Raw genomic sequence first — 14,009 nt, 5'->3', positions numbered from 1 at the left:
ATTGCGAATGGTGATAGGAAGGAAGGCATGCAATTCAATGGCATATGGAATATGTGAATTAATAAACTCCATTATTCCATGTGTGCTAAATTATATATCTCTGCTTCTGTGTGTGTATCTGATGCTTTAACTCACTGAAATTCTTGGTTGTGTTAGAATGAAATCACTTTCTTCCTTCGCACTGCTGTGTAACCATATAATTTGTATAAGGTTTACTTCCATAATGTCAACAGCCACAGAGGTGAACCCACTTCCGCGAACTTCAAACTGTGCCTTCACAAAACCTAGAATGCCAATATTCCAAACCGCAAAATTTCGCTCCCTTTTTGACCCATGTTAGTACTTGTTTGTAGGTGTGGCATGGTTGGAAATTTTGGCTTTAAATGTTTTGTTGGATTTCTGAGGTTTTGGCCGTATGAGTTTCATAGAAATGGCTCGGGGTTACGCACGTTTGTCATTGTGGCCGTCGACATTATGAAGGTAAACCTTTGTATAAATATAAGTTTTGGGGTGTGGGGACCAATCCCCCTGTAAAAATACTTATTTAAAGCTCAATCATAATCACAAAAAAAAAACAAAGACACTGAAGCATGGCAGAAAACTAAAATAAAAACAATTTAATATGAATAAAACAGTGACACAATAATGGAGGTAAGCGCTTTCATGATAAAATATCAATTCTTCAGACCATAGCCCAAAGCCCAACTTCTTACAAATTTACACTAGCAAGGATCAATCGAGTCAAACCAATTATACCTGCCCATTCAATTTCACTAAAATACATATAAAAATAAGAAAAATCAACCCTCATGAAAATCATACACTGACAAGAAATGTGTATAAATAATAAATTCAAATACATATAAAACCCCATATAAAAAACACATATAAAGAATATATAAAACACATGGAAAAATATATAATTTCCTATGCAACCTATGAGCTCTTAATATAAGTTTTAGAGGGACCTGGCTATTTAAACCAGACCCCTTATCAGACTGCAATTTAAGAATCCAAGATAATTCTGACCTTTCAGTCTCATTACTCAAATTTTCTAAACGCAGATTTTCAAAAGTTCTATCAATCACCAAAAATCTAAATTGGTGCAGGGTCCTTTTATCATCCACATACTTTGCCAGGACATTACATTTGCTACGTGTCCTGATATAAATGCTCATTTATGCTCTCCTTAAGGCACCGATTGGTCTTTCCAACATAAAACAAAGCATATACAACACAGTGAGCTAGACAGATCAGATTCCTAGTTATCACAATCAGCCCACAATTTCAATTTAAACTTAATGCCTGTAGCAGGATGCATAAACTGGTTACTACTGTCTATAAACCTGCAAAAATTACATCTGCTACATGGGTGGGTCCCAAATACCTTCTTATTGGATAGACCCTCTTATATCTATTAGTATAGCACAACATTCACTTAAGATTTTTCTTATTTTTCACCTATACCAAGTACTTTGTTTTCCCAATGTTATTTGGACGTGGCTGTTGCAAGGAAGATGGTCCCCTGCAAAAAATGTTTTGAGTCTGTTGTCACCAGCAATATCTGTGGGTGGTGTTTCAACAAATTTGACTCTAATTGTGTACTTGTTGCAAATGTGAGATCAACAAGTTGCAATGGACCCAGTGACAGACACATTTATTCACTTAATTTTGAGCAATTAACTTCAAATACATTAATTTAATAGGGGGTGTGCAATCTATATATCCCAACTAGAATTTGGTGTGATGATACCTTATTTGAATGGGATGTTTTTATCATTTTACAAGTAACAATCAACTTAACTAATAACTTCCAGCAGGAGGAAACCACTGCTGAAATATCATGGAAATACTATTTACTAGTTCATAGTTAAGTACTAAGCTAGCTGCCCTTTTTCTGGTCATTTTAAGCCTAGCCTGTTGCTCTTTCTGTGCTCAAAATAACCTCATTTTGTTATAGATTGGCCTTGCCCATCCCATGGTAATATAATTATATATTATCCTAATGAGAATAACTGGGATCATACCATAGATAATTTGAGGGGACCCGTGCATGGGATTAAGCATTTAGGAGCTGCCTCTGTCCATTAAGATTACAGTGGGCAGTCCTGGGTTAAATTTTCTTTTTCCCATCCATACATCTATGTTGCACTTGAATTTGAACACGGATGAACTTTATTTTATGTGGCTGGGGATTCTGTTCCACAGTAGCAGTATCCTCTGTGAGATATACCTATATCTCCCAACCATTCTGTTAATGTTGCAGAAGAGGTTTAGATCCCAAGACCAAATATGTCTGACACCATTTAACTTGCTGATGTGCAGTAAATCTAACAGTAATGGGTCAGAGGATGCCTTGTATGCCACACACAGGTCACTTCTACAAGTCTTTACAGACTTTATTATGCAAATTTATCAATGAAAGTATTTTAGTCAGGTCTATATTATAAGACTGACTGTTAAAAACAGCAAACACTCTTACCTAGACACATCTTAACCAAAACACTAAATCCCGAACTGCCAGAACAGTGATTTTTTCCCAGGGGAAAAAAATTGCTTGGCCAAAAAAAAATAAAAAAAAATGACAGACAAAATTACCCCTACTTAAACATACCAACTCTGAGATTGCACTACAGTGGAGGAAATGGCAAATTTCTGACAATGGCCGAGCAACTTTTTTCCCTGGGGAAAAAAAAAATCACTGTTCTGGCAGTTAGAGATTTAGTGTTTCGGTTAAGATGTGTCGAGGTAAGGGTGTTCGCTATTTTTAGCAGTCAATGTTATAATATAGACCCTTTTAGTCATCCTACTGTGAGCAATACTAAGCACAAGTTCAAGTATGAGGTAATAAAGAATGTGTTGATGGTCAGGTTTGGAGGGAATACACGAATAAAGAGAACTCCGCAGTTTATGCAGGTCTGCATGGCTAAATATTGGAGTGGTGTTCTATGAGAATCTGTTGGCTCAAGGAAGAGTGTGAGTGGTAGCATAACACTGACCTGAGTTATCGTTGCATTTTCTGCATGTGCAGTTTGATATGGGGGATTATGCAGATGGTGGAAGCCATAAAACCAGGAGGCCTGAGACATTTCCTGGCTGTGGCCAGGTTCTGTGCAGAAATATTTTAAGAATGTTTACACTTTGTTCTGAGAAAAGAATGTCCTCTGTACCATGGTGCCCAGCAGGGATTCCAGAAAGACTGCTCTTTGAGACAGCATTGGGCATAAGTTTTGGAGACGGACTGTAATGTCCAAGCAGTACATTTTCCTGGTAAAATCGAGGGCCTTGAGAACTTCCTTGGTTGAGTTTGCATGAATCAGAGAATCATTCAGGTACAAAACAATATAGATTCCCTACAGTCTGCATTAAGCAAAAGTTACAGACATAAACTTGGTGTATACCCTTGATGCAGCAGAGAGCCCAAAGGTTAACAAGATGAACTGAGAGTGCTAACACACAGCAACAAATCTGACAAAACATTTGTGCTCCATCTGGATACAGATGTGCATGTAAGTATCTTTCAGAACCAAGGTAACCAACTGAGCCCCTGGGCTCAAGAGGCATAGAAGTGGCCAGAGGGTTAACATCTTAACTTGTGTACCTTCAGGGAGGTGTTGACCATTCATAGAGATAAAATGGGCATAAAGATGCCTTCCTACCTCAGGACAGTAAACAATCTGAAGTAAAATATGTTGCCCAGTTGATAAATTAATCTCACCTGTATGTACCTTTGAGAGAGGAGGTCTGAAAAGGTGTGTGTAATGAGTTGTCCTGTCAAATGATTTGGCTAGCCCACTGCAGCCAATACCCTTATTTAAGTATATTTATAACTTATGAATCTGCTTTGATGCATAATGCTACCCCATGCATTTTCTGTCTATTTAATTGTTTCATTGAATATTGTCTATGTGTCTCTCTGTAGTTATTTATTTTTCTATTTAATTGTTGCATAGAATACTGTGGTCTCTCTTTGTGTTTCACTTCATTGATATTCAGTGTTAAACTCTTAGCCTAGAGGGTTTCTCTGTATTTATAACTGAGTCACATATCTTTGAATTTATTACTGCTCCATACTGGTGTTTTTTGGCTTCTGCTACATAACTACAATCAACTGCATTACTAGCTGAGTTAAGTACACACTTGCAGTGTTAAAGATTGTACTGCATTTCATTTTTCTGTCTATTTAATTGTTTCATTGCATATTGTGTCTGTGTCTCGTAGAATATTGTGGTCTCCCTCTGGCTCTGCAGTAGTGCGGGCTATTGTGTTTCACTTCATTGATATTCAGTGTTAAACTCTTAGCCTAGAGGGTTTCTCCATATTTATAAGTGAGTCACATATCTGTTGCTCAATACCTACTGCAAACCTACAATCAACTGCATTACTAGCTGAATTAAGTACAAACTTGCAGTGGTAAAGATTGTACTGCATTTCATTTTTCTGTCTATTTAATTGTTTCATTGAATATTGTGTCTGTGTGTCTCTCTGTAGTTATTTTATTTTTTTTTTAATTGTTTTCAGAATACTGTACTGCTCAATACCTGTGTTGTTTGGCTTCTGCTACATACTTACAATCAACTGCATTACTAGCTGAGTTAAGTACAAACTTGCAGTGTTAAAGATTATACTGCATTTCATTTTTCTGTCTATTTAATTGTTTCATTGAATATTGTGTCTGTGTCTCTCTGTAGTTATTTATTTTTCTATTTAATTATTTCATAGAATACTCTGGTCTCTCTCTCTCTGCAGTAGTAAGGGTTAGTGTGTTTCACTTCATTAATATTCAGTGTTAACCTCTTAGCCTAGAGGGTTTCTCTGTATTTCTAAGTGAGTCACATATCTTTGAATGTATTACTGCTCAATACCTGTGTTTTTTGGCTTCTGCTACATACCTACAATCAACTGCATCACTAGCCGAGTTAAGTACAAACTTGCAGTGTTAAGATTATACTGCATTTCATTTTTCTGTCTATTTAATTGTTTCATTGAATATTGTGGTCTTTGTCTCTCTGTAGTTATTTATTTTTCTGTTTAATTGTTTCATAGAATACTGTCTCTCTCTCTGCAGTGAGTTTGCCATCCTCCCTCCTGGTTCCTGTTCTGGCATTAATCTTGGTGACTTTGAAATTGCCTGCCCCTCCTGTAAATTTGTGTTTGAACACTCCTCCTTGGTCTGTCTCATTTGCTCACTCAACAGAGTACAGTGAGATCATATTTTGACTTCAGACACTCCTACCACTCCTATCTCTTCAGCTTTATGCCAGCTCTATTCCAGTCTAGTGTCACTAGCTCACTCTACCAAATACAGAGAGAACATTTGTGAAGGGCATGCCACTTAGGTCCTTAATTTTGAATTATCTTCTGTTTGTCCTTTCTCCTTTTCTACTTTCCCAAAAAACATTTTTTTCTAAGCTTGTTTCCTGCCTTGACAGTAACTAGTCTAGTCCAGATACAGATTTGCTGTAACCTCGACTCTGAGCCCCCAAAGCCTTTCTGTATTGGAGAAAAGCCTTCTAGCTTATCAGTGGGAGTGATAAGCTTTAGGTAGCTTATCACAAGTGTGGTTTCTGGCCCAGAAATTAGCGTTTATTGGCTGTTTGGGCAGTTTTTCCATCTCTTTCAACTTTCTAGTTTAAAAACCTGTGTTTCCACTTGTTTTCCCAATTTCCCTGTAACTAGTCTATTCCAGATACAAATTTGTTGTATCCAGGACTGTTTGTAAGCTTCTGAGCCCCCCAAGCCTTTCTGTGTTGGAGGGAAGCATTCTAGCTTATCAGTGGGAGTGATAAGCACTAGGTAGCCTATCTGCAAGATCCAAGTACAGCTTCTTAGCTTTAGCATTTGAATTTGCTTATTCGTGCTTAGCAATTACTACAGCATTCAGCCTTCCTCTTTACCTAGAGGAAAACAGTTCTTGTACTTACTTTCCTCACTTGCTTAGAGAAAAGCAGCTCTTATACTCACTTTCCTCATTTGTCTAGTGGAATGTTTGTTATCCAGGCATGTCCAAGGGTCAGCTCTCAGTGCTCTCTCCTGTCTATCTGATGAATCTGGGCATCTTGAGACACTGTAGCAATTGCCTCAAGTATACAGACAACCCTCTCCTCCTTGACAGTCAAGAGGAGAAGGTAAACACTTGCACCACACCACACTCATCACATAGTCCCACTAAACCTACACCACAAAAATCCACACATAGAAGCACAAAAACATTTGCAGAGGCTCTCAATAATAATCTGCTCAAGCAACAGAGACCTGCAAAGCAGAAACACAAGCCACCTCCACCCCCCAACACAACCCAAATGACACATAGCCCACAGACTCAGTGTGCCACTCAACCACAGCCCATAAGTCAAAACAATGTACCCAACACACTAGTCATAGGTGACTCTATAGTCAGGCACACTGATGCCCCACTCACCAGGCTAAACAAGGAGAAGGTTACTGTCAGTTGCCTGTCGGGTACCAGGATCAGCCACATAACCCACGCACTTAGGTCACTCCACAACAAGGACAAATATGACTCTGTCATTGTCCATGTTGACTTGAATGACCTGAGATGTACCCCCCCCCTGGGACTGCATGAAAAGAAATATGGAAGAGTGCTCCGATCTTGTAGCCCAGGCAGATATGACCCTAGCCCTGAGTAGCATCCTGCCATTGCCCAAAATGAAACCACAGTACAAGGACAAAATGATTGACTTCAACAATTGGCTAAGCTTCTGGTGTCATTCTAAGGGGATCCAGTATCTGTCTGCTTGGGACAACACGGTTGACTGACCACGATGCTTTGCCAGAGATGGCCTGCACCTGTCACCCCTGGGATTCTGGATACTGGCTAAGGCTTTTTTAGGCAAGGTTCAAATGACAAATTCACCACCGTAACAGGAACAGGCAAGCAAAAACTGAGGGTAATGCTACTCAGTGCTAGAACTCTAAATGTCAAAATGCACTCCCTCGAGGCACTCCTTAAAATGGAGAACATCAATATCTGTGCAGAGACTGAGACCTGGTTCAAGGCTCTAGAGAGTACCCCTGCATTACCAGGCAATAACTCATATCACATTTTTTGGCCACCTAACCTGGACCGGAACACCAAAGGTGGAGGTGTGTCCATATTCATTAAGGATATCCACACCTCCAGGCTAGTTGCTCAGCATAATGCATCTGAGGTTATCCAAGTGCAACTAACTCTGGACAAAACTGCAATCCAAATTGTAACTTGTTACAGATCCCCCACCATGCTCCAGGATTCCCACTCCTCTTTTCTTTACATACTGGAAAATATTAGGGTTCAGCCAAACACCCTAATAATGGGTGATTTCAACTACCCCACCATTAACTGGGAAAACTGCTCATGTACCAACTCCTTCGCTCAACACTTTCTGGAACTCATAAATTCCAATGCCCTGGATCAACTTATTCACACCCCCACCAGGGGCAACAATATCCTAGACCTAGTCATTACCAAAATGAGTGACCAGTGTTCCACACCTGAAGTCAACTCCTTGTTGGTCAGATCCAACCATAAGCTAATCACCCTAGATATCCACATCCTGCCCCCACCCCCCATTAAGGAAATCACGGTAAAAAATTTCTCCAAAGCCAAATTCATGCTTCATAAGACAGAAGTGGCGAACTTCATAACACCCATTCAGATGGACAATACAGTTACAACTGCTAAATCCTACACAGATGCACTCTATAAGCACTTACACAAGTGCATGGATCATGCTATCCCAAACAGAACCAAGACGCTATCCTCAAAAAAAATGAAGCCAATCTGGTGGTCCCCTGCCATAAACAAACTCTACAACAGAAGGAAGAAACTGGTGCAAAAAAGAGTAAAATCCCATGAGTGGAGGAGCTCCCTGGTCAGCCTCAGTAAGAAGCTGAGATCCTTTATAAGATCCTCCAAAGCTAGCTACGAAAACAAAATCGCCACTGATTCTAGGGACAACCACAAAGCATTCTATAGCGATGTCAAGAATCTCAATGGCAACAAACTGATCTGCTCTGAATTACAGCACAATGGCATAAAAATTACAGAACCAACTGATATTGCCAACATCCTGGCAGATATGTTCAGTGCTAACTTTACTCCCCTCTCACCCCCTAAAGGGCCCATAACTATACAGGAAGAATGCAGAGTCCCTGTAATCGCAACTATGCAGGTAAAAGCTATACTGTCTAAAGGCAAAAACACAGTATCCATGGGACCGGACAACATCCCAGGCTGCGTTTTATATGAACTTCAGAACAAACTGGCTCCCCACCTAAGCACCATGTTCAATCAAGGTCTTATATCAGGCTTTGTGCCCACTGATTGGTGCACAGCAACAGTTATCCCACTCCACAAAGGGGAGCCACCACTGATCCCAGGAACTATCGCCCTATTACCCTGATGAGCCTGTTCTGTAAGGCCATGGAATGTATCATCATGGAACTCATAAACAAAGACATTGGTAACCTCCAAACTCTGGACCCCACCCAGTTCTAGTTTGTGAAAGGCAGATCATGCCTCCTGAACCTGATCAACTTCTTTGAGGCAGTCACCAAAGCTGTAGATGAGGGTAAGGTGGTTCACACAGCTTATCTTGACCTCGCCAAGGCTTTCGACACCATCTTCCATTCTGGAATTATAGCTAAACTCAATAAACTAGGTATAAATCTCTACATCACAAGATGGGTTCTCAATTGGCTCACTGACAGAACCCACACTGTAAAAGTTGCAGACTCCAAATCTGACTTCAAACCAGTGACAAGTGGAGTACCAGAGGGTTCAGTCCTGGGACCTCTCCTGTTTGGTATCTACTTCTCTGAAGTACAGGCTAACATAGAAGGGCTTTGGCTAATGAATTTCACAGATGTCTGCAAACTAGGAGCCATAGTTGAGTCCTCAAATGATGTGGACATCTTACAGAAGGGCCTCACTGAGACAGATGCTTGGTGTCTGAGCCATGGCCTCAAGCTCAATGCCAAAAAGTGCATTGTCATCCCCTTTGGTAAAATCTCTGTACCCATGAACTACCACATAGGCGGCAGCCTACTTAATGCCGAATGTATGATAAGAGACCTGGAGATCCATTTGGACAGTAGTCTCTCCTTTGATAATCACATCACCACAGTAGTCAGGAAATCCTTCTATGTGGCACACCTCATCACAAAAGGGTTCTCATCTAGGAAAAAAGAGGTCATTGTTCCCTATACTCGACACTCATTAGACCCATTATAGAGTACAATGCCCCTTTTGGAATGTACCTCACAAGACATCTGCAGCAGCTGGAAAGGCCATGGAATTACCTCACAAAGAGTATTACTGGCCTCAGATAGATGCCCTACACTGACCGTCTCAAAAAACTCCAGCTTCACTCTGTAGCATATCACCTACTCCGTGGAGATCTCTGCCGAACATATAAAGCTATGTTAAACCCAGAGCTATTGGACATGCTACACCTAAAGAAATCCCAATCCCTCTGATCTACACGCTGACCTTGTCACCACAATAAACAGGACATGCTGGAGGGATAGATTTCTGTCCCAGAGACTTCTCATACTCTGGAACAAGCTACCCATCTATGTCAAGCAAAGTTCCTCATTAGCACTCTTCAAGAAAAATCTTGATAAGTGGATGGGAAATAGGAAATACACCACAGGGATCACTTCTGTGGCACTGCTCGACAGGGGCACAGGAAAATAACTTTCTTGGGTGGCATAAGCTAGGGAACCTTGTTGGCTAGGCTTACTTAGACCCTTGGGCCGAGAGCCTAGTACCTACCTATGAACCTACCTTTGAACCTATGTGGAAAGACAAAAGAGACTCCGTCTGCTGTCTTTTAGGATGTGGGAAATGAATGGCTGGAGTGAGATGTGTGTGTGTGTGTGGGGGGGGGGCACCATGTAGTCATGATTGCTCTCTGTTACTATTGGGTCCTTGTGACCTCTCCCCTGATTACTGTCATTTTTGCCATGTGGTTTTGAACTGAAGCTTTTTCTTTCTTCGTATGCCCTTGGGCTGCTTCCTTTAAAGTCCAGGTTTAGGGGAGTAGTTCCTTTCATATCTGTACACAGGTGAATGAGAAACTACCCAAACCCTTAAATAATTTTACTCCTTACTTCCATGTTATTAAAGACTTAAAAGGTGGGGCCTGCAAACAGCAATTCCCTAACATGGTGCTTTAATCAGTTGTACCTTGATGTCCTCTAATAAGGTCTGTAACCTGTGCCAAGTGTGTCTTCTCAAAACAGATCCAGAGGCTAAAGATCTACATGTTGCATCTGTAGCATCATATCCACATTTTGAGACAACTTGGGTAGCCATCTATGTGAGCTTCAACAGTTTAACCCTAAGCTTTGTGTCTGAAACCTCCATAACCTTTTGGCCCATGCAGTTTAACACAGCCAGAAGGAAATCAGTCATATGAGTTTAGCGATTTATAGTCCCATAGGACAAGGTGGATGAAGCTTAAACGTTCTTGAAAACTGATCCAACGCTCTGCTTTATCATTAGGTAAGGGGTCAGATGCAAAACTAGCTCTGACCTTTTCTCAGGTTCCACAGACACCACTGCAGGACCATCCAGTAATTTGTTTAATGGTATTTGTGGCTGTTTTGCACCGTGTATAATCTGTCTGGCTATTGGGAGGGATGCGGGCTGGAAGTCAGGGGTCTAAGATGCAGCTAAAAATGCTTTTTCCAGAGCAACTAAGGCAGGGACTACAGTTACAGGACTAGGGGTTTACATTTCTTTTCAGGGGCTTAAAGTATCTTTTTGTGTAGTATCAGAGGCTCTTCTGCCTTCCCACTTAAAAAAAAATCTTTCATTCAGGTCAGCATTTTCCCAAAGGATATTTCCTCAATGGAGCAGTCAGAGAACATAGCATCCTCAGCATCTAACTCACAGCCAAGGGTGGAAGAGTTCTGGAAGAAGTAATCCAGTTCTACCTCATCAATGTCCTTAGGTTTATCTTCCTATCTAAAAGAAGGATCTCTCTTTCAAGATTGAGGAAATAAGGCCCTGGGAGCTCATGGGCTGTAAGGCTACAAGCAGATCTTGGGACAGTTTAAAGAAGTCCTCCCGGTACACCTAAGTGAATGGGGATGGGGAAACTCATTTACCTCCTTTTAGAGGGAGTTTGGTGAACTGGAGGAGGAAGGAACTCATTTTATTTTCAGAGTCTTTTGATGGAAATGTCCACTTGAAAAAAATTAGGACTTGATCCAATCTACATGTTAAAATCTTTGACTTCATTTCAGACCAGATCTTTGCAAATGTCATCTTCTCCTTCAGAAATAATTCTCCATGGCTCCTCTTTGCCACCCATGATTCATGCATCTGGAGAAGGCCCCTGTAAGTTGTTGATATGTAGGGATGTGTCTTGGTTCCCAATCAAGATGACTTCTGAAACTGAATCATCAGAGAGATGGGGAGAAGAAGATAGACAATCAAGGGAGCTGCAAATTGTACCTCACCAGGGTTAGTCACCTCAGACCAATCAAATTACCGGAACATTGTTTGGCATTTTCTAGTTCTCTGCTCAGTTTGTCCCTATGCTTTTTCATTTGCAGAAGTTTGAAGGAGGTGGATAGACCAGTTAATGACTTGGCTGAGTGGGGTCTATATTATATGATTGAAGAGTCTACTCTTCGAACACATAATCGACAAATAAATAGCGAACACTGTAAACTGCAGATGACCACGTCCGCAAATTTTTTCCTCTGGAAAAATTCAAGTGGCTGTAAAAAAAAAAAAAAAAAAAAAAAAATTAAAACACTAATCAAGTGGGGGCTTTCCCCCTACAACCCTTGATGTGGGGGGCTGTGCCCCACACACTCCCCTTAACTAAATATACCAACTCCGAGATCACTCTACATTGAAGAAAAGGGCAATTCTCGATAACAGTCAACTGAATATTTTCCCGAGAAAAAAATTTGCGAATGTGGCTGCTCACAATTTACAGTGTTCGCTGTATATTTGTCAATTATTATGTGTTCAAAGAGTAGACTCTTTGATCACATGATATAGACCTGGCCGAGTGCAGTAAGGTCGCAAAATGTTTATGATCAAGGTTTACATCAGAATATGTAGTGTACTTTTTAAGAGTTTTGGGCGTGAACTCCAGGCAGACATCACAATCTCCTACGTCCTGCTCTCTCCCTAAGCAAAAAACACAAGTAGTAAGAGGTTCACTGTTAGAGATCTGTCTACCACATTCACACTTTCCCTTTTATGGGGTTTACTGTTAGGGATCTGTCCACCACATTCACACTTTCCCTTTTATGGGGTTTACTGTTAGGGATCTGTCCACCACATTCACACTTTCCTTTTATCTTACTAGTCAACAGATGAAAGTGCTACAGGAAAACCCTCAAGACGGTCAAAGGCACACATCCAGTAAAAAGCAAACATGCAAATCCCCAGGGGGATCTTATACTCCTGAGCTCTGAAATGGATCAAATGTAGACATGAAAGACTGGACACAACTCTGAACAAAGAGCCATTGGGATATGCATACTGTGGTAAGAAAAAAGAATGTTCTGAAGATGGAACGAGCATACGTCCTATTTCTACCAAGATGCTGGGACATGACCCATGGCGGAAGTACATTGTGCTAGGAGGAAGGAACCGGAGCTATAGAAGAGTGGCTGGACAGGCAAAACACCTGGAGGAGTAGCCTCAGATGTGAGGTATGCTACAGCAGTGACCTAATTAAGAACATCATATAGTCTAAGGAAAACTGAATTGCATCCCCAGTGTCACTGGGGATAGGCTTAAGGTATTGCTGCTGGATAGCTTGATATCCACAGGTACCAGTTTGGAAACAATGCCTTCTCCAGGCACATCAGGACCAAACCTCTCAACCAATTGGGGACAAATTTCAACAGAATCAGGGACAAGTCAAGAAAAAAATCAGGGACAATCAGGGACACTTTTAAAATATTAGTGCTATTAACTTGAAACATTGACAGAATCAGAGCATATGAATTAATACACATTTTCTGAAGTAAAATAAGTTTATAACTCTTAATTATTGTCATTATTCATTAAGTGTAATTCACCACCTTTCCTCCAAAAGTCACTAGTTTTAGGAGGGATTAAGAGGGACAGAGTTAAAATCTGAGTCAAAATCAGGGACGCCCCTGAAAATCGGGGACAGTTGAGAGGTATGATCAGGACTGCTAACTTTTCCTACAGTACAGTATTTCTGCTATACTTCATAGCTTCTCTCAGGCTCTGATGTGCATTTTCTGGTAGTTACTCTACCTGCTTACAGGATCATACTCTAAACTGTCAGGTCCAAGTCCTTTAGCTGAATGTTATATGACTGAACAGTTCAAAATCTCAATTCTTTATATATTACAATTCCACATAGCTCCCAGGTGCTCCTTATTTGGCCTCATATTCTTGGTCTATTTTACATAGAATGTGTGCTTTTCTGGTAAATCATTTAGGACTGCAGTCACTACATAATGACAGACATTTGATTTTCAGACTTCTTAGCCTTCAGAAAGTGCATGCTAATGCAATACCTGTTATTCTGTCAACCTACTAAGTGTCTAAAAGCAATATTGAAAATCTGTCCCTGATTTTGGGCCTTTGTCTCTCTCATTATTTATTAGCTTTATCCCTGATTTTTTCACTAAGATGTTGACAGCTATGTCACTGCATCTTACAAATCTTAACATTTGCATTCAGATTTCTGGATTTATCTCAAACACAGAGGTGCACAATGGTTAAAGGCTGTGTCAGTCATAAGATGTGCTTAAGATTCGGGTTCATTTTGTGCCAGGATGTAATATGCTTCTCAGAAACTTGTAGGAGGCAAAAGCTGATGTGTGTCAGTACAAACCTCTTTGAAAATCCTCTCTATCTTTAAGCGTATTTGGAAAGACCTCAGTGTTTCAGTTCTCATGAGAATATCCTATACAATTCTGAAATTCTGGCAGCTTTAGCATTAATAAAAACAATATGCATAAATATTATATATTTTAACTCAGCTCACTAAACG

General features: G+C 40.4%; 1 protein-coding gene across 5 annotated transcripts in view; it reads right to left on the bottom strand.

Annotated features, from left to right (window-relative positions):
• Positions 1–14,009, bottom strand: part of CDK14 (cyclin dependent kinase 14) — a 3,129,234-nt gene that overhangs the window by 766,136 nt on the left and 2,349,089 nt on the right. The window lies entirely within an intron of this gene.

The sequence above is a fragment of the Protopterus annectens genome, chromosome 3.part1, assembly GCF_019279795.1.
Source record: "Protopterus annectens isolate FY-2018-M chromosome 3.part1, PAN1.0, whole genome shotgun sequence".
Classification (NCBI taxonomy): domain Eukaryota; kingdom Metazoa; phylum Chordata; order Ceratodontiformes; family Protopteridae; genus Protopterus; species Protopterus annectens.
This window is presented reverse-complemented; position numbering and strand designations above follow the sequence as displayed.